The 24,632-nt window shown below is 45.3% G+C and overlaps 1 pseudogene; it reads left to right on the plus strand.

Annotated features, from left to right (window-relative positions):
- The first annotated feature begins 2,973 nt into the window (after positions 1 to 2,973).
- On the plus strand, positions 2,974 to 4,825 carry LOC136545042 (uncharacterized; annotated as a pseudogene).
- Positions 4,826 to 24,632: the final 19,807 nt, after the last annotated feature.

Raw genomic sequence — 24,632 nt, forward strand, 5'->3', positions numbered from 1 at the left:
AGGGTGCTCCGACTGCGCAAGGCGCTCTGCGGGCTACGGTAAGCCCCACGAGCGTGGAACGCCAAGCTTAACACCACGCTGGGTGAGCTTAGGTTCATGAGATGTGCAATCGAGCACGCGCTCTACACACGGTGACGAGGGAAGGAGGAGCTCGTCGTCGGCTTGTATGTGGACGACTTGATCGTCACCGGCGCGCGTGCAGAGGACATCAACAGCTTCAAGCACGAGATGGCGGCTTGTTTTCGAATGAGCGATCTTGGGGCGCTCTCCTACTACCTCGGCATCGAGGTGAGACAGGGGAGGGAGGCATTCGTGCTCGGTCAGAGCGCGTATGCCTCGAAGCTATTGGAGCAGAGCGGCATGGTTGAGTGCAAGCCATGCGTGACTCCGATGAAGGAGCGGCTGAAACTGAAGAAGGCCAGCACTGCAGCGAAGGTGGATGTAACACTCTACCAGAGCATCATCGACGGTCTACGCTATCTAGTCTACACAAGACCAGACATTGCGTTCGCCGTGGGCTACGTCAGTCGCTTCATGGAGGATCCCAGAGAGGATCACTGGGCTGCAGTGAAGCAGCTACTGTGCTACATCAAGGGGACGGTGGATCAAAGGATTGTCTTCCCCAAGACCGGCGGAAGTAGGCTGCAGCTCACTGTGTTCAGCGATGCAGACATGGCGGGGGACATCGACGGACGGCGGAGCACCTCTAGCGTGCTCGTCTTCCTCGGGTCGGCTCCAATTTCAAGGCTGTCGCTGAAACAGAAGGTGGTGGCGCTATCTATGTGCGAAGCAGAGTACGTAGCGGCGGCCACAGCGGCGTGCCAAGTTGTGTGGCTACGCTGGCTGCTGGGTGAGCTGACCGGTGTGGAAGCTCACCCACCAGCACTGATGGTGGATAACCATCCCGCCATCGCCCTTGCGAAGAATCCGGTTCTACACGACCGGAGCAAACACATCGACGTGAAGTTCCACTTCCTCAGGGACTGTGTCGATGGAGGGCAGATCGTCATCGAGTTCGTCGAAAATGGACGGCAACTCGCGGACATCCTCACCAAGCCGTTAGGACGTCTTCGACTCACAGAGCTGAAGGAGATGATCGGCATAAAGGGGTACAAGGGTTAGTAGTTGGATTAGGGGGAGAATTGTTAGATAATCTACTGCTTCCTTGTATGAACGCACGACAGGGGAAGACGGCGCCGAAAAGGCCCCCTACTATGGTACTGTAGCCACTGTAGGGGCAGGCGCCGAACGGCTCACCTGCCGCACTGTAGCCACATGCAGGGGCAGACACCAGAGTCAGCCCTGCTGTGTTATATAGTCACTGTAGCAGCATGTCAGCTGTACTAGGACTAGATGGATAGAGTTGTATATATAGTTTGCCACTGCAACTCATCAAAGAGAGTTCAGATTTATCATCTCCTCTGCAGGGCTCCGGCCAATACTGGTGTAACAAAATATTTTGGCTCTCTAAACATGGTAGTGCATTGTTTATGTTGGAAAAGGCAAGCACAGAAAGAACGGGTGCACCCAAAACCTGGAGGTACAATACACGACAAAGCGCAAAGAGAAGTCGCAGGAGGTAGCTAGGTCGCCACACAACCAACACAAGTCTAGTCAGGATCATTTGTAGTAGTAATATATGGTACTACTCCATTATCTGTACGGTGTACACGACTGATCTATGTATGTTTGAAATTAGCGTGAATTCAGTTTTGGCCCCCATGTTGTCTTGAGTTTTGTCCTAATTAACAGTGTATTTGGAGCACGTCACATATATAGCATCCAAGTCAACTATTGACCTGCATATATTCGTAGCACAACAAAGGAGAAATGGATCACTAGCACTGTACTAAACAGTTGTTCCGTGTTTGTCCTTTGTACCCACGCCATTGCAGCTGGAGGTGTCAGCAACCTCTAGTAATCGTCCCCAAGACGCCATTCATACCTGCCTGCAACAGCTGCTACTTGCAAAGTTGCAATTCACATCGCTGGTTTGACAATTTCGCAGGTAAAAGACAACAGCGACAGACAAGTGGCCAACAACCATCGATCACAAATGTTTACAACTTGCAGCGCTCGGAAATTACACTGCAGCTTCCTCCTTGTGCCATTCTCCTAGAAACAGCAGCATCCTCTGCACTGCATTGCTCCTATATGGAAGGAAATCACTACCTCTACAGTATTAAGCTTGGTTGTCCAGTTCGCTGAATACAAGCAGTGCACCTCTCAGTGCTTAGTTCTTGATCTCAAAACATATAGTCTAAAATGTTCAATAAAGTTTAGCAAATCTCATTCAAAAGTCACTGGTTCATTAGACCACCCAAGTGAACTAATTAAAGTAGCCTAAAGTTAGCATTTCACACTAGAAGATGCACACCTGTTTCCATCTACTTCTCTCAACAGTCTCCACACGTACAGAACTACAGTTCCACTCAGATTCACATCTGGTGTGTTTCGGTCTGCTTCTCTCGCTAAAAATATCAATACCGTGTTTCAATTCTAGTTGGGGCTTGTGCAACCCCTCAAAATCATCGTCAAAAATAATAAAACTGAGATCATACCGACCTTTTTAAGCGCAGACAAATTTCCATAGCAAAGATGAAAACAGTCCATAATTAATTAACTGCATCTGAGTAGAGTGTCCAAAAAGTAGCAATCGGGAAGACTGACCAAAGAATTTACAGTGCCTGTGAATGTGATGGGGCTAAATCCAACACCGACCGCCAAGTGGGTAACAACCACCACAAGCTTTCCGAGTCATAGCGTTCAAAACTTGCATGGCAGCTTACTAGAAACTGAACCCTCCTCTGCATTTCCTTGATCTTTCCAGCTCCTCTGTTCTTGATCACACATTGGAGCCACGCCGCCCATTTCAACCTGTCCACACATTGAGCCCAAAATGAGGACCAGCTACCTCCAATTTTTTCACTACTGTATAAATTAGCCTGGTCGTCCGGTTCACTCTGTTCTTGATCTCACCTTATCCCGGCTCCTTCATTCCTCCAACAGCAAGCCTGTCATCAGCATGCAGTTGGTGTGCATCACATGCGTGGCAGCAGCAATCTAGAGGAGAATTAAGGTATGGACTACCCTCAGCACACCACAGACTATATTACTAACTAGCCAAGATCATTTATCGTCAAACTATATTTGCTCATTTTATTTGTCTCCTCCAGGTCTGGTCCGGTCCGATCCTTGGAAGCTGCCATCATGGCGGAAATGGTGTGTTCAGCCCTTGTTCAGGAGGCCGTGAGCAGAGGCGTCTCCTCTGTGTCGAGCAGGCGTGAGGAGAAGGCATCCCAAGGGCACTTTATGGAGAGGCTCCAGATGGCAGTCAGTGAGCTGGAGTTTGTGCTCGAGAGGGCCAGGAACTGCCCATCAGACACCTCTCTCTGCTTGAACGTAGGAAGCAGATCAAGCGTGCCTACGTCGAGGCCATGGAATTGATTGACAGGCACAACAATCAGCAGGCACTCCAGGAACAAGTGGCACAAGGGGCAAAGTGAAAGCGATGGGTTCTTTGTGCATAGAACATGTCTTGAGCACGGATGATGTTCGAAGATTTGAATGGTATGCGGATCGTGCCGGCAGGTTTTTGAGGGATGTGGAGTCTGGCTGTTCGCTTCATCACTACACCTTTTGCAGCCCTATTGTCAGGCATCTCCTCGAAGGTAAAACTCCCCGGTATTCTCATTTGGAGCGTGGAAACCAGCTACGACGTTTCTATATATGGCCCACGTATTCTGATGAGCGTGGAGCACAGGCCGTGCTAATGCCGTTATGGTGACAGCACAATGAATGAGAAATATTTCATTCTGGTGTTGCTCCTACGACTGTCAGAAAGCACCGACATAGTTGGGGTTGCTATTAACTGCTTGCGATTGTTTACATCTGAATTCAAACTTGCGGCCGAATTTGCAATGGGAGAACTCACCCTGCTATCTAATTTGCAAGACATTGCCCATTCCTATGGGCCTGCATGGGTGGGCATTCAAGAGTTGTATATCGACGACAGCACACAGTTTTTTCGCCCAGACCCAGTATGTTGCAAAGGAAGTAGGCACGGAGTTTGTGCTAACAACAACGTCTCGTCAGAGTTATCAGATATATTCCCAGAGCAAGTTACTGTTTGGAGTTTTACATGCTACTATGTACCAGCACTAGAGCCCAGATCGTCATGCAGCTCATCTGATGTGGTGGGAACAAGCAAGAGCAGAGGAGGTGGGAAGCCGCCCCTGCTGCTGTCAGCTGTCTTCGCCCCTCATAATGTGACTGAGACGCAGGATAGTTATGCAATCGAAACTATCGGAGACGTCAAAAAGTATAGAGACGCTAGTAGCATACAGCAAGTGGCCGAGGCACTAAAATCAAACGCAATCAATTGTTTCTCCCGTCAGCCAGAGCTGACAAAGTACAAAATATTTTGGAGCTCTAAACATGGTGGTGCATTGTTTATGCTGGAAAAGGCAAGCATGGAAAGAACAGGTGTGCCTAAAACCAGGAGGAGGTACAATACACGAGGAAGCGCAAGGAGGACTCGCAGGAGGTAACTAGGTCACCACCCAACCAACACAAGGCCATGCGAGCTAGTTAGTGTGGTGTCCAGTATTTGGTTGGAATATTTGTAGTAATAAATACTCAGAGTGTGATGGTAAGGTAGTAAGCACCCGGAAAGTAAACTTGCGACATCATCAGAACCGTAAAGCACATTGCACTGCTGTATTCACTGAACGCCATGATTGATGATTGTATATACACTGGAAGGACGGAAGGAAGTTGCTAAGAAGCATCCTCAGCACGCGCTTTCTTGACATGCAGATTGTGCAGGAAAAGTTTTGTGAGGGATGTGGAGTCAGACTGGTCGATCACTTCAGTTCACCTTTTGCAAACCTATTGCACGTCAAGCATCTTCTCCAAGGTAAAACTCTCCGGTATTATAATTTCGAGCAAGGAAACCTGCTACAAAGTTTGAACATATATATGGCCATGAATTCTGATGAGCGTGGCATGGAAGCTGTGCTATTTTACCGTTATGAGGATAGCACAATGACCATTAATATCGATAGAAGTGGGTAATGTACAAACATCTACATGCTCTATGGTTATTTAAACATCTACATGCACAATGACCATTAATATTGATAGAAGTGGGTATGTACATGTGTAATTAGATGCAAATTTAGGTCTACTTTAGATCATGTCTCTTAAAGACATATGTGGGTAGCTTATATACAGAGTCACGAGTTATTTTATGTAATAGGAGAGGTAAATATTTAGAAAATAGAATAGATCCAATACCTATTATTATCAATGGTGATTAGGTTATACCGAATTGATGGTCAAATGTTTAGGTTTTTGTGTGAAATTTTTAGGGTATATCTTTTATTTTCCTACTGTCTCGTGGGGATTAACATGGAGGATGCATTAATGACCTCTAATTAGCATTTCTAGTATTTATCCTTTTTTAGCATGACATGCATTTATTTTAAACCTAATCATAAGATATATAAACTCTTATTGCATCCCTTTGTGTGACTTCATAAATTATAGTTTTGCTTTCGACTTTTAACTAAGTTGTACAAATTTTTTCACATGTTAAGTAGAAACTTTAGTGTTTTTTATTTTTTGTTCAAAATTTATTTTTATTAAAAAGAGTTTAGGTCTTAGTAATACTGTTTTCCACATGTTAATTAAGTTGAAACTTAGAGTGCACTCTAGCACCGAACTTGTTAAATTTGTTATATCACAGAATTATATGTGTGCAGTATTATTTTATATATTATAGAGTGCTAAAAATTAAATTATCAATATTGATATGACATAATTTTTTAGTTACAATGTATGAAGTTATTTAAAAACAACTTATAAAATTCATTATTATGGAGTATTTTAACATAATTTAAAGGGAATTGTCGGTGTTATGTCATTGCTATGTGGTTTGTTAAGCTATTAAAGTAAATATTTATCCTAAGGTATATATGTTTACTTGGTATGCATGGTCAAACATAGCATTATGGTTATTTAATTTCACAATTGTAGAAGTTTGTAATATAGAAATATATATGTCTTGTATATACATGGTCAAACATAGCATTGTGATTATTCAATTTCATAGTTGTAGAAGTTTGTAATTTAGAAATATATATGTCTCATATTTTATAAATACTGATCTATTCTTTTAATAGCATATATTAGTATTTACATATAGATTTGAGCGAGGTGGGTAATTTAGATGCAATGTGAGAGGGTTATTATGAATTATGTTTCATAATGACAAAGTGGGTAATTTAGATACAAATTTAGGGTGTTTTTTGAATTATTTTTCATAATGATAAGTGTTGGTCATTTATATACAAATTTAGGGGGTTATTTTAAATTATCTTTCGTAACAGTAGAGGTGGATAATTTATATGCAAAATTAGGGGGTTACTTTAAGAATTTTCATAATGGCAGAGGTGGGTAATTTTTTTATAAATTATAATAGATCCAATGGCTATTATCGGAGATGATGATTAGAGTCTACCAAATTAAAGGCCAGATATTTCTGATTATTATGAGAATTTCTAGGATTTATCTTTTTTCTTAGCGCGTCTTGTGAGAGGTAACGTGGTGCCTCCCTTTGGGGCCTCTAATTAGTAATAGTATGATACCTTTATGCATATATTTGTTTCATGTGACTTCGTGGACTAGCAGTACGTCTATTGTGCTTATGAACTAATTTAGTACCTACTATATAATTATACATATATATATCTTTACACATATATTTGTTTTTGTTGCAAAAAATATGGGTATATATTCCATGGAATAAGGGGCATACCCCTGACCCGCCCATGTTTCTGTATATAGTGTTTTTTTTTGCGATTATGTTTCTGTATATAGTTTCATTTTCTTGTGCAATTTGTGTGTTTCGTGATGCATCTGTTCATTGGTCAATGGTGAACAATCGACGTGTCAGATTTGAAAACAATGTAAATTCTGTCGGATTTAGCTGTCCACGTCTATAAAAAAAAGTCTGTCAAAATATAATATATACCTTTGACCTTAAAACATGGGAAATAGATGCAAAATTACATGAGGTAAACAGACTTTACGGCAGAGGGACACAAGCTCTTTCTTCGGTTCGAGAACATATAGAGGTAAAATCACAAAACTTTGAAAACAAGGATAAAATCTCTATTTTTCTTTAAAACGAGGGCATGAACACCGATAGCCCTTAATGATACGTTGGTACTCAAATAATGGTCGTAGTCTTCACCAATAATGTTGGCCACATTAGGAAATTAATTATATAAGGTTTGTCGATATGTAGCTAGATACTACTCCGTGACTGCTGTATGTGGCTGCCGTGTCACTTCACGCTGACACTGCCATTTGGGTTCTAGCATCGACAGCAAGTCTTCGTCTTCGTCGTCGCCATGCATGCTTGCTAGCTGCCAGCAAGAAGAAATAGAAGAAAAGTACTGCGGCTCAAATCATAGGGAATATACAGTGTTCAATAGTTTGTCTCGTGGCAACGCTCTTGCATTATGTTTGTCGATATCTGGCTGAGCAGTTTTCGTGTGCGCGAGAGACAGAGACAGCGGTATATGTGGCTGCCCCGTCACCTCGTGCTGCCACCGCCGTTTGGCCGCTAGCGTCGACTCCAGGTCTTCGTCGCCATGCATGCAAGCGCATAAGCCACAGCATGAACCGATAGAAGAAAAGTTTTACTACTCAGATCATTTATATGTGTGTGTGTATATATATATATATATATATATATATATATATATATATATATATATATATATATATATATATATATATATATATATATATATATATATATATATATGGGAGAGGCTATTCAGTAGCCAGCTACAGAATAAGTTATTCTGTAGCCACCTCTATTTACCATAATTTTATATACTAATTTATGATAATGTCAATATATATTTACTATAGTTGGGTTACTATAACACACGGGGATATTTACCATAATGTTATAGTAAACCACTTAGTAAGGAGTTACTATAATCTTATAAATTAACATAGTAATTATCATAACTCAAAGTGGCTACAGAATAAGTTATTTTGTAGCCAGCTACAGAGTAGTAGTTATATATATATATATATATATATATATATATATATATATATATATATATATATATATATATATATATATATATATATGTGTGTGTGTGTGTGTGTGTGTGTGTGTGTGTATGAGGCGCAAGACTTTTCTACAATCAGTTCTCGCTGGTGGCATATATATGCATTAGTGGATGATGACAAAGACCTGGAGTCCGCGCAAGCATCCAAACTGTAGTGGCATGTATATATAAATGATTTGAGTCGCAAGACTTTTCTTCTACTAGCTTTTACTGGTGGCTTCTATGCACATGTGTTATTATCTATATAGATACATACATATATCTGTGTATCTGACGTGCAAGACTTTTCTACATCACTTCTCGCTGGCGGCATATCTATGGATTAATGGATGACGACGAAGACCTGGAGCCCGCGCTAACATCCAAACTGTAGAAGAACCCCACTACAAGATTTATCTAATTCCTCATGCTGCAACGTCAGCCACAACCCACACCCATCCCGATTAAACTAATATAAACAGAGAGGTTATACAGCTCTCTGCCTGTACATCTCCCTCACGTCTATCACTGTCTCTGTTCCAGGCCGTTCCTGGCCGGAATCGATCCGACGCTATTTAGGCATGGTTTACTGGGGTGAAATTTGGGAATTTGGTTACTGTAGCACTTTCGTTTTTATTTGGCAATTAGTATTCAATCATGGACTAATTAGGCTCAAAACGTTCGTCTCGCGATTTCTAACCAAACTGTGCAATTAGTTTTTTTTTCGTCTACATTTAATGCTCCATGCATGTATCGCAAGATTCGATGGGATGACTATTGTAGTACTTTTTGGGAAAACTATTTGGAACTAAACAAAGCCTTAAATTATTGAAGGAAACTTAGCTGGGAATTGTTCCCAACCCCAACCGAACGAGGCCTGATCAGAAATGGATTCCCACCGTGATGAAACGATTTCATTAATCAACTTAATCCATCCCTTCCCCTTTCCCTTCCACATCAATTCGTCATTCACTTGGAATCTACCGTTGGACAACTAGCCCATTTAAAAGGCCCTAGCGATCACATCATCTGTGCTCCAGGGCATCCCACCAGAAGTTGGAGCCAAGCCATCGCTTGCATCGATTAGCCACATGCCGATGCATCTGCAGCTCCTGCAATTCTGCTCTCTGTGAGTTCGTTCGGCAACCATGCATGTGTGAGTGCAAGTGGAACATGGCGACGCTAGAGGTGCGGTCGAGGAACTGTTGCTGCGGATGCTGATCGAATTTGAGCGGCGCAAGAACGCGATTGAGTGGGTATGTTCACCGGATCGGATGCTCGCTCTTAGACACGACCCTCGCTCCCTGGACACGACAAAGTTATGGCCATCGGCGTGAGCTGCGAGTACTATGAGCTTGGCCGGCTGTTTTTCGACCAGGCGGGGGTCCCGCACATGGTGGACTTCTGCGAGCGCGAGGGCCCTGCGATGGAGCAACTGGAAGCGCCGACATCCAAGCACGTCACCTTCGACTTCGTGTTCCTAGAGCCGACATCCAAGCCAACGTTTCTGCATCCAATCCACTTTTGATCGATTCTTTGGTTTTGTATCATGTTTCCTATTAGCTGGTCTTTCTGTTGGGCTTCAAAATGCAATTATGGTCATTCTCATCATTTTCTTTTGCTATCTTTGAGAGATGAAACTCTGCAGCCTTTTTAAAACATCGCAACAGGAACACATAATTCTGTTCTTCATCCTCTTTTAGCTAGAAAAAACATACCCACATGTACAAAATTACAGCCCCAACTTCACGTGTAGACGTGTTTTGGTTCTTTAACAATTTCTCCTATAATTAAGTATATATAGTCATGTTTGAATTACCACAGCAACGCGCACGGTATTATCTAGTATATATAAATGATTTGAGTCGCAAGACTTTTCTTCTACCAGCTTTTACTGGCGGCTTCTATGCATATGTGTTATTATCTATATAGATACATACATATATCTGTGTATCTGAGGCGCAAGACTTTTCTACTATCAGTTCTCGCTGGCGGCATATATATGCATTAATGCATGGCCACGAAGACCTAGAGTCCGCGATAGCATCCAAACTGTAGCGGCATATATATATAAATGATTTGAGTCACAAGACTATTCGCTTTTACTGGCAGCTTCTATGCATATGGATGGATGGCGACAGAGACATGCACGGAGTTGTCGCTGGCGTCAAAACTGCAGTGGCAGCGCGAGGTGACGAGAAAGCCACATCCACATACAGTCACGGTTGTCGCTGGCACGTACTATGGACGATCTCGATGGCTGCAAATGGTCCCGAGAGCAGGGGTCTTGTACAACAATGGCGTCCGCTTGCTGCCACTTGCACAGGCTGCGGCATCCCTTGTACAGCAATGACATCCGCAGACGATATTATGAGTTTAATTTTTGGGTCAATTATAAGACTTTTTTTTACATAGCATGACTAAACTTAATTTTACTCCCTCAGCATTCGATATGCTACTTAATTACTCCCTCCAGGCTGGTAAAAGAAGTCGTTTTGGACAATGACACGGTCTCCAAAGCATAACTTTGACTTCTTATTTTTATTAAAGTATTTATTAAAAAGTAATATGTGTATATCTTTATGAAAGTATTTTTCAAGGTAAATCTACTAAAATGATGCCTTATATTATGGGATATATATATAAAGAGAGAAGAGTACTACAGTCACATGTTGGTTTGTCGAGCATAATATGATATAATTAATAAGAGTAAATTTCACTAGTGGTAAGGTTGGTTTGTCGAGCATAATATGACATAATAAGAGTAAATTTCACTAGTGGTCCTTTAACTTGTCCCAAGTTGGCATCCTGTTGCCATTACTCGTAGATTGCATGTTTGGCTCCCTAAATTTGTGTGGAGTTTTTATCCATGTCCTCATACTTTTAGATTCTACATTTGGCTCCGTGAAACTGTCCCGGGTTGTCATCCTGATCTTGTACTTGCAAATTGCATACTTGGCTCCTTAAAATCATATTATTGTACCATCATGGTTGTTGACGGTAGTTAACATTCATCATAAACCATCAATATAACTTGTATAAATGGCTAAAAAGGATCACCAATGTAGACTTAAGGGTTTAAACTGACAAATTCTACGAGTTTTGGTGAATCTGTGTTTCTAGCAGGATTTAATCAGAAAACCACGAAGGAAGACCTATTCGTCAAAGAAAATTATGGAATTCCCACGGCGTAATCGACGTGGGAAGACTTTAGAAGACTCCAGAAGCCAAATCACCGAACCGGAGCCCGTGTCCCTGACTGTGGGGCCGGCTGGCCTGTGGGCCCGGCTGGCCTGTGGGCCCCACATGTCAACCCCTCCTCGCTTTGTCGGTTCTCCACCGCCTTAAGGATTGCGTCTCCGCCGTTTATTCAAGTCGGTTTGATCCAAGGGCTCAGGATTAACGCTTCGGCCTATATATAGCAGCCTGCACCCCCCTCCAGGGCAATTGGCATTTGATCCTGAGAGCTGAGAAGCCAGAAACCCTAATTCATATGTCCACCAGGATCAGGGCTAGTTAACATGGTCTTGCACTAGTTACTCTGAGCCAGGCCAAGCCAAGACCCCACCGGAGGGTTTCCAAGAGAAAGCGGTAGAAGTTCAAAGGTGGGCAAGTCATTTGTGATTAGGCTTATTTTACGAGATCGGTACTTCAATTTCAAGGCCGTGATTTATCTAGGTTCTAGCTTTGAAAAAATTGTAATCCCTCCCCATGTTTCACCCGTACCTGCTAGTGTGGTGCCCGGTGTTTCACCAAAAGATGGCATCTATGTCTGCAATTCTCTGTACGGTGTTTCTATTTTTTAGTGGAATCATCCAAGAAATAAAACTATTCTGTCATGCATGCCAGGGTGTGAAAATTTGGTTTGTAGTTTTGTTATTCTGTATATGTATGTATGATTGAAAATAGCGTTCATGAATAATTAACTTGTGGTCCCCGTGTTGTCCTAAGTTTTGTCTTGGTAACACTGTCACTATCACAATCCTTAATTGCCTTGAGTGCCAAAAACCGCCAAAGAAATGTGTTAAACCGCCAAGAAATGATGCTTGGTCACAAACCGTCAAGCAAATTCACTCAAGGATAGGAGATGAGGGAAATTAGTAGCGCAAAAGCAGGATGGAAGGATGGAGCACTCCATGGCCACACTGCTGAGCACGAAAAAGCAGGCCGCAATGGGCAGGACAGAGCTGAGTCAGCTCAACAGTGAAAGGGGCAGAAGCAAACACGAGTAGTACAGTACATCCATGACGTGCATTATTGCATGCGGCCAATACATTGTAATAACGGAAAATAAAAGCTACCAATAAATCATATTGCTGATTAATGATCTAAGAGTATAGTGCAGCCAAGTCCTTGTGAACTTGTCCTTGATCACTTGTTGTTGTGGCATCCAAGGCAGGCACACGGACGGGGGAAGCCCCCTCTGCATTTCCTTGAACGTTCCAGCTACTCCATGGCTGAGCACGTTGGGCTGGACAGCTGAGTCAGCCCAACAGTGAGAAAGGCAGAAGCAAACATGCATGACTTGTACAGTACATGCATCCTTGGCGTGCATTGTTGCTTGCGGCCAAAACATTGTAATAAACCAAAGTAAATGCTAAAGCATGTTGTTGATTGAGTTATATATCGAGACGGCCCCACTTCGGGAAGAGGCCTCAACCTCTAGGAGATAAGCCCGCGCCCAAATAACCCGTTCCCGTCTACTACAAAAAAACATTTGTATCAACACCGTTTTTAGTAGCGGCGGCTTAATCTAAAACCGCCTCTAAAAATAGTTCCAAAAATAAGCTGCCCCACAAATACATTTATAGAGGCGGCTGGTATTTTTAGCCGCCTCTATAAATTGCCCTATTTGTAGGGCCGGCTTTAGACCCAGCCGCCCCTATAAATTGATTTGCACAGGTAGGTGGATCTAGAGCTGCCTCTACAAATGGGCGCTCAACTATAGAATTACATATTAAAAACTTTATAGTTGAAAATATTTTCATTTGCAATCATCTATCCATGAAAAATTATGCTTGAATTTGTCCAATTTGAAATTCAAATTCTTTAAACGACCTCAGATATATGGAGAAATGACCAAAACCAAAGTTATAGATCTCGAAAAGTTATAAAACTTTGTAGTTGACAACTTTTTCATTTGAGTTCGTTTAGTGTCCCAAATATTCATTTCAAAACTGTTTGAAGATAAGTTTCTTGTGGGTGGAGTGGTTAGGATAGGATTGTGCGAGAACGGAGGTTGTGGGTTCAAGAGCCCATGGCTGCATAGTTTGTGTTTTCACGAGAAAAAAAACTCCTGCGACGCCGTGCGTGGGTCTCCCATGACAAAAAAAAATTTTGCTATTTTTTCTATTTTAGGTCTAAATTTTTTATTTCTAAAAAACAATTTGTAGGGGCGGCACGTTTTTCAGCCGCCCCAAGAAATCTATGATTTTTTTGCGACACATGCGTAGGGACGGTTGGCCCAACCACCCCTACAAAGGGTCTGTAGCCGTCTCTAAAAAGCCTGTGCGTAGTAGTGGGGGCTTGGCCTAACCCGCCTAGCTCCCAGCCGTGGGCGCCGGTTGCTGACCAAGGAAGGCAATGAGCGTCACCGCGTGGCTTGAGCTGGCTTCCCATCCTGACTGATATGAGAAATATTTCTTCGGAATCTGACAAATACTCCGAACCTAACACGAGGATAGAGTCGTAGGATATGTAGATAGTTGCATGTTTTGTACACAACAATAAATGGATGAGGTTTGAAGTGTTGCCGACACTACGGGAGAGACAAAATTCCCCGAGTGTCGCTGGCTTCCCCGAGTGCCAAAAATCGGACACTCGGGAAAGAGGATCTTCCCCGAGTGTTGCACTCGGGGAAGAATTGCACTCGGGGAAGAGAGGCTTTCCCGAGTGCCGCAGAGAACCTGGCACTCGGTAAAGAGAAGCACTCGGCAAAGGCCCTCTTCCCCGAGTGCAACACTCGGGGAAGATCGGCACTCGGCAAAGAAACATGCTACTTGACGGTTCACCCCGCCCATGCCGTTAAAACTTAAAAAAACAAAAATTCTTCCCCGAGTGCCAGGGAAGACACTCGGGGAAGAGGCCCTTTCCCGAGTGTCAGAACAGGACACTCGGGGAAGAGGCTGCCTTCCCCGAGTGCCCTGTCCTGGCACTCGGGAAAGAGCCTCTTCGCCGAGTGCCAGGGAAGGCACTCGGGGAAGAATTTTTGTTTTTTTTTTGTTTTTTTACCTCATTTTTTTTGTGAGGCCTTCCCACATTGTTTAAAACTGCATGTTCATATTTGGGACAATTTTGACTTATTTTGTTATATTTCGTTAGTTTTTTTTGTTTCGTTGAATTTTTTTGCATACTTCGAATTTGAACTGCAGGTGCATGAAATAATGGAATTTGGTGATTCAAAAAATTATATTAATGATATTTGGTGTATGTTGATGCCTTATCCAGGAACTCGCATGAAATGTCGAGCATCTTGTTGACGTAACATGACGAACAACTTGCTCCTATAATTTAAATACACTTTTCCCGCAAGTTGTTCGTCATGTTACGTCAACAAGATGCTCGACATTTCATGCGAGTTCCTGGATAAGGCATCAACATACACCAAATATCATTAATATAATTTTTTGAATCACCAAATTCCATTATTTCATGCACCTGCAGTTCAAATTCGAAGTATGCAAAAAAATTTAACGAAACGAAAAAAACTAACGAAATATAACAAAATAAGTCAAAATTGTCCCAAATATGAACATGCAGTTTTAAACAATGTGGGAAGGCCTCACAAAAAAAATGAGGTAAAAAAACAAAAAAAAACAAAAATTCTTCACCGAGTGCCTTCCCTGGCACTCGGCGAAGAGGCTCTTTCCCGAGTGCCAGGACAGGGCACTCGGGGAAGACTTAAAAAAAAAAGGCCCAACAGGCCTTATCTAAACCTAACCGGCCACCCCACCCCACCCCACACCCGCTAGCCCGCCCCGTCCGTGCGCTACCCCGCCGCCGCCAGCTCCCTCCGCGCGCCGCTGCCGCTCGCCGCGCGCCCCCCGTAGCCCCCGCAGCGCCGCGTGCCACCGCAGCCCTCGCGCCGCGCGCCCCAGCAGGCCTCACCGGCACGCTCCCGCAGCCCGAGACGGCGTCGCGCCCCCGCAGCCCCCGCGCAGCGCGACCCCTCAGGCCCCGCCGGCGCGCCCCCGTAGCCCGAGACGACGGCGCGGCCCCGCCGGCGCGCCCCTGTCCCTGCGCGTCGGGGCCCGTCCGGCCGGCGCGCCCCCTCCCCAGCCCCAAGGCAAGCCGCCTGGCCCCTATCCGTCCGTCTGTCCGTGTGGAGCCCGGCCCCTGGCGCTGGTCAGGGAGCAGAGAAGGAGGAGGTAGGTGGAGGAAGGAGGAGGAAGGAGGAAGAAGAAGGGGAAGGGGAGGAGAAGGAGAAAGAAGGGGAGGAGGTGCCACCGTCGCCACGTCCTGTCCCGTTGTCGGCGTCTTCTTCTCCGCATGCACGTCCCGCCAACGCCCAAGGTATACGAACCGTCCCGTTCTGGTTGTCGGCCATCGCGCCGTTTATGTGTTGACGGCCTTCGTGCCGGAATTGTGGATGTGTGGGCCATCGTGCCCCAAATGTGGACGTCGGCCATTGTGTCGACGGTTTTTCTTGCAGGTTATCGAAACCTCCCCATGCAGGGGAGGTTCTGCCGAAATTTTGTACTTATAGTGCTATTTTTCTTCTTTTGCAGAGCAGGACCTGTCGCAGGGGAATCGGAGCACCTAGGCGACCTCGATCGTCTTCGTCGGCGCTGCGGTCCTACCTGCACAGCGCCAACTCGCCACTGCACCGAATCGCCACTGCGTCGCTAGCCTTTCTCCACCACCACCCTAGGTATAATTAAGCTCTTTTCCTTACCGTTGTCGTACGTAGATCGGTGTAGCCTAGTTAGGCATCTCCCGTCCGAAACAGATACGATTGGAGGTATGCGGATCTCTCCATATCTATGACCGTATCTATTTCGGATTGTCCAGGTGTAATTGGACAGCTCGCGGATGGGTAGATGGGTTAGTTTCCATGTTCTGCTCGGATCCGAGACGGAGTTTTGGCACCACCTACCTGTTGTTCTCTAGATACACACTCTCCCTTCCAGGATGTGTATCGGGAGAGCAGCGGGTAGGTGCTGCCGAAATTCTGTCTCGGATCAGAGTAGAGCATGGAAACTAACCTCATCTACGCATCCGCGGGTGGGATTAGGACCTATCCTCACCTATTAGACAGTAGGCACGCCGTGCAGATGCGACTGATGGTTACTTTACTCCGTTATGTGTATATGCTAGAGGATGGATACCCGTGAGTGGATGTACACGGGACGCCCAAGTCAGTCTCAAATCACCCGTGAATGGATGGATAAGACCAAGAAATTCTTGGACCATGCATTTAAGGCAGCTAAGGGAGCAAGAGACACGTTCTGTCCCTACAGCGAATGTGAAAACAAGAAAAGAAGAATAAGGGAAGTCATGATGAAGCATCTTTGCAAGTATGGATTTATGCCAAACTATACCCGGTGGGTGCACCATGGTGAACCCTACCGTCCTAGAGAGGAGGTAGTGAGACGAGGCTTGGAGGCATTTGATGGTGATGGCGGGGTAGCAGGATGGTTAGGTGACTATGCGGATGCGATGTTCGCTGAAGGACGTACGGAGGACGAGCAGGAGGATGGGGAGGAGGAGCCAGAGCCAAGCGCTAAGGTGTTCTTGGACATGTTGAAATCGGCACAGAAGTTCCTACATGAGAAGACATCGATTTCTCAACTAGATGCCATTGGGCGCCTATTGGGGTTGAAGTCACATCACAACATGACTCGAAAATGCTTCGATGATATGGTGGCAATTATTGGGGATCTGCTTCCGGCGGGTCATCAGCTGCCTCCAAACTTGTACGAGTCAACAAAACTCCTTCGGGCACTGAAGATGCCGTATGACCAGATACATTGTTGTCCAAAGGGGTGCGTCCTATTTAGGAAAGAACATAAGGATGCAAAGTACTGTCCAAAGTGTAAATCCTCTAGATATGTGGAGGTAGACAAAGGTGATGGCAAGAAGGAGCAGAATGAGAGGATCCCCATGAAAGTCCTACGACACCTTCCAATCATACCGAGGCTCCAACAGCTATTCATGAAAGAGGAGTCTGCGAAACAGATGAGATGGCACAAGAATGGTGTTCGATACAATAAAGACAAGATGATACATCCAGCAGATGGTGAAGCATGGAAAAGCTTTAATGCCAAGCATCGTGGCAAAGATGAAGAGGCCCGTAATGTACGTGTTGCGCTGGCAACGGATGGGTTCAATCCTTATGGAATGATGTCGGCCCCATACACTTGTTGGCCCATGTTCGCTATCCCCCTCAATCTCCCCCCCGGGGACCTACTTCAACGGCAAAACATATTCTTGACGTTGATAATTCCTGGACACCCGGGAGACAAAATGGGTGTGTACATGGAGCCTGTTTATGATGAATTGATCGAGGCTTGGAATGAAGGCGTATTGACTTACGACCGAGCTACAAGGAGGAACTTCAAAATGTATGTTTGGTACCAATACTCTATGCATGACTTTCTGGTGTATGGGATATTCACCGGCTGGTGTGTCCACGGGAAGTATCCATGCCCGGTATGCAAGGCAGCTCTACAGTTCATTTGGTTGAAGAAGGGTGGCAAGTTCTCGTCGTTCGACAAGCATCGACAGTTCCTCCCTCTTGACCATGCATTCAGAAGAGACACCAAGAACTTCACGAAAGGTGCCACGGTGATGACTAGTGCACCTCAGAAGATGACAAGTGCCCAGGTTCATGCTCAGATAGATGCTCTCGTGGTCCCAGCGCAGGAAGATAATCCAAAGAAGGGTAAAAGAAAGAAAGGTAATCCAAAGAAAGATAAGCCAAAGAAAGATCGCTTTGTGGGCTATGGTGTGGAACATATGTGGACTCATAATCCGGGATTGGAGAGGCTTCCCTATTTTGATGACCTTCTCCTTCCACATAACATAGATGTAATGCACACTGAGAAGAATGTCGCCGAAGCACTTTGGGCAACACTCATGGACATTCCTGACAAGACAAAGGACAACCCTAAGGCCAGAGTAGACATGGCAACACTATGCGATAGACCTAAGCTATAGATGCTGCCTCCAAGAGACAACAAACCATGGAAAAGGCCTAAGGCTGATTACGTCTTGGAAAAGAAGCACAGGACGGAAGTGATAGAATGGATGCAGACGTTAAGTTTCCCTGATGGGTTTGTAGCGAATCTGAGGAGGGGAGCGAACCCAGAAACTGGCAAAGTCTTAGGGATGAAGAGTCATGACTTTCACATATGGATTGAGCGGCTTCTTCTGTCGATGGTTCGAGGCTACGTCCCTGAGCATGTCTAGAAGGTGCTGGCAGAGTTGAGCTTTTTCTTCCGCCAGCTCTGTGCCAAGGAGATATCTCTAAGAGTGGTTGAGGAGTTGGAAAAAACGGCACCCGAGTTGCTCTGTAAGTTGGAGAAGATTTTTCCACCTGGCTTTTTCTTGTCGATGCAACATTTGATTTTGCACCTCTCGAATGAGGTACGAATGGGGGGGCCCGTGCAGAACCGTTGGTGCTATCCAATAGAGAGATGTCTAAAGACTGTTCGCCAGAAATGTGGAAACAAAGGCAGTATTGAGGCTTCCATAGCAGAGGCATTCATTCGTGAGGAGGTGTCAAACTTCACAACATCATACTATAGTGAGAACCTTCCAAGTGTGCATAATCCACCCCCTTGTTACAACGAGGACGAAAATGAATCGACCCTCAGCCTATTCAAAGGGCAACGTGGGAGATCAAGTGGAGCGTCCAAAAAGATATTGACCAATGAAGAGTGGCGCAAGATCATGCTCTACGTGTTGATGAACCTTGAGGAAGTCGACAAGTATCAGGGGTAAGTTCTCAACGAACTTGTTACATACTCCGTAAATTTTCTGCATCCAACAACCTTGTTGCTTGTCGGTGCAGAGAATTTTTTAATCAATACTGGCATCATCCAAGTCCACCTTCTGACCATGAACGAGATACCCTTCTTCAACATGGTTTGCCTGATTTCAAGGTTGATTTCATTACATGGTTCCAAAGAAAGGTACCTTCTGACCAACTTAGCTCGTTCTAAGTTTGGCGTTCCTAGTTGCCTAATTTCATTTCTCTCCTGCTTGATCTTGTAGTGCCAAAGTGATTTGTCTATAAGTGCCGAATTACGACAAGTGGCCAAAGGCTTTTACTGTAAGGTCTCGTCATTTAACGCTTATGATGTGAATGGATATCGCTTTCACACAACAGGCTACGAGAAGAATCGGGCCAATGCAAGGACCACGAATACCGGAGTATTTACGCCCGGAGTAGTTACGCCTGATGCTGATCAGGAGGACTATTATGGCACAGTTGAAGAAATATACGAGCTCGAATACCATGGTGAAAATGCACCTAAGCTTGTCGTATTCAAATGCCAGTGGTTTAAACCTACAGTACAGAGAAAGTCCCCTAAACTTGGAATAGTCGAAACTAGACAGGATTCCTTCTATGAAGGAGATGATGTCTATATTGTGGCTCAATAAGCCAGTCAAGTTTATTATTGTCCATATGCGTGCAAAACCGACCCACGTCTTCAGGGTTGGTATATTGTGCACAAGGTATCACCACATGGTAAATTACCTCGCCCAAACGATGATGATTACAACTTGAACCCACCCACGCATGACGGGGAGTTCTATCAACAAGACGAGGGACTACCAGGGATGCTTGAGATAGACTTAACCGGGGAGATTGAAATGGAAGTAGACGAGGAATGGGTTGTTGACGAGCAAGCTGCAGATGAGGTGCATGATCCGAGAGACTTGAAAATGCTTGACGGACTACAACTAGACAGCGATGAGGATGAGGCTATTGACGATTTGGAGGCTCTTGATAGTGATGACGATACCTATCGTCCAGATAATCCCGATCATGAAGAATATTAGAAATACATGTAATACTATGTTATTTTGTAATTACATTTTCTTTATTTTGCATCCCTTGCTAAGTATTTCTTGTTTATCATGACTAATAATGGTTTATTCTTTTTAATTGCAGGTGATGGGACCCACTAGGAGGAGCTGTCCCTCGACTTACTCGAGACCGAGGGACACGTCAGCGGCTGAGGAGACAGAGACGGAGCCGTCAGAGAGGCAGAGGCGTCCGAGGGGCAGGCCCAGGCGGGGGGGCCTGCCGCTGACTGACCACGACCTCGGCTCCTCGCGCTCTGCTAGGGCTGACGACGTACCTCTGCCCACGGTGGGCGAGGACGCCATTCCACAGATGTACGACGACGCTGTTCCGCACGCGTCCGAGGAGGGGGTTCCGCACACGTCCGAGGAGGGGGCAGGGGGTTCGACTTCCTCTGCAGCCTCGAAACCCTATAAGCGAGGTCCCAGCCAGCTCCCGAAGCGACCGATTCTTGTTGACCGCCGCCCACTGATTGCACCCGAGGGGGATAGGTAAGTAACTTCATATGTTCTTCATTTGATATGTTGAAAAATCATAATTAGAGCTAATAATAACTATTGTTAACCACTTGTGCAGGAACTGGATGCTTGTGGAGGAGGGGGTCCCGGCTCGCAATGTCAATGGGATCCTAGGACTTCTGTGCAGGGAACACTTCCCTGGCCTAGTGTGGACGTCGGAGGATGAGGACCCAGAGATACCCTCGTTCGACCACTACGCCCTCTTCCCCGCCGCTGGGCACCTAAACTTGGCGGATCAGGTGCTTACGGAGTTGTGGGTAAGCCTTTCTCGCTCTACAACCCTCAATTCATTGCATTCATTGGACATTCTTGAAATAAAATAATGGATACCTCGTGTCTTTATGCAGGACTTCTTCAGATGCCAGCCGGGACAGGAGTTAAGGGCGCATGAGGTGGCTGCCACTTCCTGTAGAAGGCGTGTCTCGGACTTGTATCATGAGTCCCGCCTCCAGGCGCACATTGACTACAACGTCACCTACCGTAATAGAAGAATGAACAGAACTCAGGCAAGAAGAGAGATAGAGATTCTGACAAGGGAGCAGTACCTACAGGTAAATAGAAAACATCTCCTATTGATCTCTTTTTAGATTAACTATGCCTAATTTGATCTTCTGATGGCTTGTAGGTGATTCCGAGCTGGTGCGCCACCTTTCCCGATTGCTGGGCTGCTATAGTGGACAGATGGTTGGACGCGGACTGGCAGAAGGCGCACCAAGAGAAAAGCGAGCACCGTATGCTGATGCCAGGTGTACCTCACCATCAGGGCAGCGCCACCCTCAGCAAATACAAAAAGACATATGTAAGTCTCCACCACTTGTCTAATCTAGCCGCGCTCAATTCTGCATGATTTCTAACCACATGTTGTCTTTCTCGCAGGAGGCGGCGCACGGTGGCCAGCCAATTGGCCAACTCACGGCGTATGCTCTGGCCCACATGGGCCCGGCAAAGTCCAACATCGAGTACAACCTGGATGCGGGCCCAGAGGCGTACACCAACTCCAGCGTCCACACCCGCCTCAGTTCGTACACGGAGGCATCAAGGTTAGTCCACGGGTCGGACTACGATCCGAGGACCGAGGAGCGCCTTGATCCTGAGCTAGTGATGAGGATTGGGCAAGGCAAGAAGCATGGGCGGTTTTACATGGGCGATGGCATCCTCGAGACGGGCTGTACTCCTCTCAACCGCCTACGAGCAGCGAGCACGAGCTCTAGCGTGCCCATAAGCCAACGGCCGACAGCGGTGGCTTCAATCCAGGTAAGTATTCCAGTTTCATTCGTCGTTCTTTCACTTTTACGTTCCTTAGCTATGCATTATTGAAACATTGGGGTCAAATGTTGCAGGCCGAGCTGCAGCAACTTCGGGCTCAGCAGAAGAGTTTGCTAGTTGAGAGGGAGGCTGAGCGGGCCGAGCGGGAGTCCGAGCGTCAGAGGGTACAAGCTTTGGAGGCCCAGCAAGATGGTTTGCTCAAGTTCGTGCAACAACTTGGGCAGAAACAAGGTTGGGAGATTCTAGTAGAGCTGCTTGCACCACCACCACCACCACCATATCGTCGAGAGTCTACTCCGGTGAGTATGAGTACGGATGTTTTACTTTCTTTGCTCATGCTTAGTGTCAAACCTAGTGATGGCCTTCGTGCCGGATTTGTTGATGTGTTGGCATTCGTGCCGGATTTGTTGATGTGTCGGCCTTCGTGCTGGAAATGTGGTTGTCGGCCTTCGTGCCGACGTTTTTCTTGCATGTTTTGGAAACCTCCCCATGCAGGGGAGGTGCTGCCGAAATTTTCAACTTTTCTTTACACTCCTTATATTTTTATCTTGTCACTCACGTGCAATCTCGTCTCTTTTTTGCAGCATCAATCGGGTGGGGCGTCGAACCATGTCGAAGGGTCGCCGGCATCGCACGTCGGGCCATCCCCACCTGGACCGTCGCCGGGATCGCACACTGGGGCGTCCCACCCCTCACAGTCGCCGTGAGCCGCCTTCGGAGTCGTTTTTTTGTATTGAACTTGTGAACTTGGAATAGTGTGTACTTTTGAACGTGTGGTTTGTAATATATTGTGGATTTCGGACAAATTTGGTCGTTTGTGATATATAAATGTGGTTTGTGACATATTGGTGTTGATTTGTGGTTTGGTTTGTGATATATATATATATATATATATATATATATATATATATATATATATATGCTTTGTTGTTTACGTGGAAAAGCAAAAAACAAAAAAAAATAATTTTAGAGGTGGCTTCCCCGAGTGCCTGTGCTGTGGCACTCGGGGAAGAGGGATTTTTATAAAAAAAACAAATTTCTTCCCCGAGTGCCTGAACTTCGGCACTCGGCAAAGAGTATTTTAAAAAAAAATTCAAAAATCTTTCCCGAGTGTTGCACTCGGGGAAGAAAATAAAAAAAAAACAACGTCGGCCGTCGGCCAACGGCGTCAAGTCTTCCCCGAGTGCCAGCACGGCACTCGGCAAAGCCTTCCCCGAGTGCACGATTTTTGACACTCGGGGAAGGCGGCTTTCCCGTGAGAGGATTAGCCGGAGGCTCTTCCCCGAGTGTTGCACTCGGGGAAGGCTTCCCCGAGTGCAACTGGGCCTTCCCCGAGTGCAACCGGCACTCGGGGAATCCAGCAGTTCCTGTAGTGCGAACACTCCACTCGTGCCAAAACACAGGTCAATTTATGTTTTTCTTCTAAGTAAAAGTTATATCAATTTGATAACTTTTATAAAAAAAATTGCATCAAACATCTGTAATATCCAAATTACAGGCCATCTCATTATATACTTTATACAATATTTATTAATAGTGTATTTTTTAAATATGTACGAAAATTCATATATTGTTTTTAAAAGCCCAGTCAAAGTTAGGTAAGTTTGACTTAGGATAAAACTAAAATGATATATAATTTGTAGGGGATGGAGTAAATAATTAGTAGTATCTTTGCATAGCATGGAGTAATTAGGAGACTATTTTTATTTTCAAAATCAAACAAGCACTGGTATTGGGTATCGGTTGGCAAGTCGTGTAGGCGTACAATATCAATAACAAGGGAAATTAGTGTATGGTTGGCAGCCAGAAAAATAGTTTTATTTCACAAATAATAGGCTTGTGTATGTTGCAAATAATGGAGTAGTACAATCTTATATTGCTACAATGATCCAACCAAATACTGGACACCACAATAACCAGCTCACATGGCCTTGTCCCTGTGTTGGTTCGGTTCTGACGTCAACACCTGTTGTCGTAGGGCAAGCACGGGTTGTGACGTCAACACCTGTTGACGTCAGCTACCTCCTGCTATTCTCCTCTCCTTGTGCAAAACAACTCTAGGAGACCTTGACCTGCTGCGAGGCCAAGGCGTGGACTTGACTCCAACGAACTACTCGCAGCCCGCGGAGCAGAGAGCAGACTAGCACAGTACATACTGGTACATCAGGAATCATATCGCTGACATGGCAAAGACGCCAACAAGGCAACAAGTTTAGTGCCGCCGACTTAGGCCGGTCACAAGGTAGATTTCATGAGAGTTTCATGGATATTAAATAACCTGATGTGGCATAGTATTGACGAAGAGAGGTATGATAATAGTTTCATGTGATGAAATGAGTTTCATGGGGATCGAACTTATCTCTGCACAATTTCCAACACATGAGAATCTTGAAAACAGTGGCATGAAACTCCTAAACCGCCCCTTAACCACTTTGCATTGGTTGTGGATATGTTGAAGTGGCCGTGGAATTTGGTGGAAAAGATGCATCAAACGACCCCTTAACCACTTTCTGTTTGGTTGTGGATATGATGAAACGGCTCTGGAAGCTGGTGGAGAAGATCCATCAAACGGCCCCTTAACCATTTTCCGTTGCCAATGTCTTGTCCATTGGAGGTTTGTGTTGGCCATCCTCTTCTTAAGAAAGGCTCCCCAAGAGAGTGTGAACTCCGGATGGT

Source organism: Miscanthus floridulus, chromosome 3, assembly GCF_019320115.1.
Source record: "Miscanthus floridulus cultivar M001 chromosome 3, ASM1932011v1, whole genome shotgun sequence".
In the NCBI taxonomy this organism is placed as follows: Eukaryota; Viridiplantae; Streptophyta; class Magnoliopsida; order Poales; family Poaceae; genus Miscanthus; species Miscanthus floridulus.